At 37.3% G+C, this 2,205-nt stretch overlaps 1 long non-coding RNA gene across 9 annotated transcripts in view; it reads right to left on the bottom strand.

The window, feature by feature from the left end:
• Positions 89-2,205, bottom strand: part of LOC107613140 — a 6,286-nt gene continuing 4,169 nt past the window's right edge. For 2 of the 9 annotated variants that reach the window (XR_001613948.2, XR_001613955.2), the window contains 2 exons: positions 1,188-1,768; positions 89-1,091 (listed from right to left, as the gene is read on the bottom strand). This is a non-coding gene — a long non-coding RNA (uncharacterized LOC107613140). The remainder of the gene's footprint in view (positions 1,092-1,187; positions 1,769-2,205) is intronic. The other 7 variants (XR_001613949.2, XR_001613952.2, XR_001613954.2 and 4 more) reach the window with 7 other exon arrangements.

Below are 2,205 nucleotides of genomic sequence, written 5' to 3'. Positions count from 1 at the left end.
ATCACAATCACGTTATCATAATTAATATTCAAATAAAAATAATAAAAAGCTAAATATGTTTCATTAAAATAAAAATTAAAATGCGAAATAAAAAATGTCAAAAATAAAATAAAGTGATGTTGTCAATGTAACCAAATAAAAAATAGTAATGTCACACTAGACAAAACAAAATCCTAATATCTATGGAACCTCGTAATTGCCGGCGTCCTCCTCCTCCTAATCGTGTGGCCTGTCTTGATGCGGGGTGCAAGTGCAGATGACAAGGATCCCCCTCCTCCAGTAGCGGCATTGTCACCCACGCACATATGCTCATAGTAGATCGCTATCTGATGTTGCATGTGCAGTATCTGCTTCAGCTCCTATCTGAACTCCTATTTCAAGGACTTTATCTTCACATCCAAGCATCTCTCTCTTCCATGTGTGCGATCGAGGAGCTCACCGCATCAAGATTCACCACGGATGCACTTGAGGCGTTGCCATCCTCCCCATTTTGCTGAAATTGCTAGGTTGCAACCTCAAAGTTCTGAGTGTATAAATCCTAACACATGACATGTGAGTGTTAAGATAACTATAGTTATAATAGTATGTTATTAAATTATTTTAGTCGATTACTCATGTAAACTATCGTAGAGCAACAAATCTTTCCTTGTTCTCCTTGAGCGCATGGACTTGTTTGAAGACCATTGCCATGGTAACATGATAGTCCAATGAATTTGTCTTCATATATTGGACAAGCAGATCAAAAGAAGTGACAATTAATTAAGGAAACAAAGATAAAACTAGCTTAACATGTTAAAAGAATTTATACTATTTTGGCCCTTATTTTCATAATCGTGGCCAACCTTCTTGTGTACTTCAATGCCTTGGTTGATGCCCTGTTGGCTCTATTCGTGGCTTGGAGATGTCTGAAACCCTCATCCGTCTTGCTGTACAAATATAAGATATTTTTAATGTCAGGTTGAAGACACTGCAAATGGTTATCACTCCTTATCCACACGTCCTCTAACATCTGCTGAAAACGTTTAGCCATGCGGTGGTGGAAGATCTTTTTTTATCATCTAGTGCTGGGCCTCATCCCACATGAATTTTTCCTATAGAAGGAAATAATTGATGATTAATTCGTTGATCTTATTTCCATAAATGAAAAGATAGATAAAACTAAAAGGCAAAGTTGACAGTAATATTACTGTCTCTTATCAAACCATCACATTTTGATATCATGAGGAACCTTCTTGTAGCTCAGCCAAGGGTACATTAGCTTGATAATCTTTGTACACTCCTGTATACAAGCATTATTATCCAGTGCAAACTTACGTACGAAGAACTTACACTTAGTAAAAATATACATTAAAACAATTTCAATGTAAATTGTATTTATATACGAGTTAGAGAAGTTTTTATCCAGTCATTCCATCAGGATAAATCGTCATCTTAGTGATCTGTTGTGCTGCAGGATTTGGCTGGGATCCATGAAGGGAGGTTGGCATTGCTGTAGAGCCTGTCACGGGGGGTGGCGTGAATGTAGGGGTCTGCTGAGGGGGTGGAAGAGTCTGCTCTAGCTGAGGATGAGGAGAAGCAACCATCATAGGACCCACATAATTGGGGTTGGGATCATGATGAATGGCTGGTGTTATGGGACTTGTGCCTGTGATGTCGCAAGCATAGTCGATGTAGAGGGTGACTGAGTAGTCTCTAGGGTGTGAGTCACCAGCCCTCTACCCCAACCACGACTCTGACTCCAGCCACTATCTTTGCTTGATATATCTACCTGAAACAAATGTAATTTGGACAGAGTTTCAACTATAATTAGAGACCTCCACCAATATAATTTTTAATTTTTACAAACCAAACATGACTTTAAATAATTTTTAACAAAAAATCGGCAGAGTTTTACCTTAATTTATAGACCTCTATAAAAAAAACCTCAATTTTTATATAGGAAAGAATTGCAAGCATAAATTAAAACAAACAAATATTAAAGCAAACATCAAACTCTAGCCGTTCTAATGTACACCCCCTTATTACTCCGCACTTTTCTAGCAAACAAGGATATCAAGAAGGCGCAATTAAGCAACCTTCTTCCACTTCTGCCCTACAACTCTATCCTAAGAAAAGTAAGTCCAACATAAAACTTAAACAATTTAATATGTTTAGAGATAAGAAAAAAACCATTATATGCAGTTATAAAGCACGTCATAATTCCAA

Source organism: Arachis ipaensis, chromosome B08, assembly GCF_000816755.2.
Source record: "Arachis ipaensis cultivar K30076 chromosome B08, Araip1.1, whole genome shotgun sequence".
NCBI lineage: Eukaryota > Viridiplantae > Streptophyta > Magnoliopsida > Fabales > Fabaceae > Arachis > Arachis ipaensis.
The sequence above is the reverse complement of the archived record's forward strand: the minus strand, read 5'-3'. Positions and strand labels throughout refer to the sequence as shown.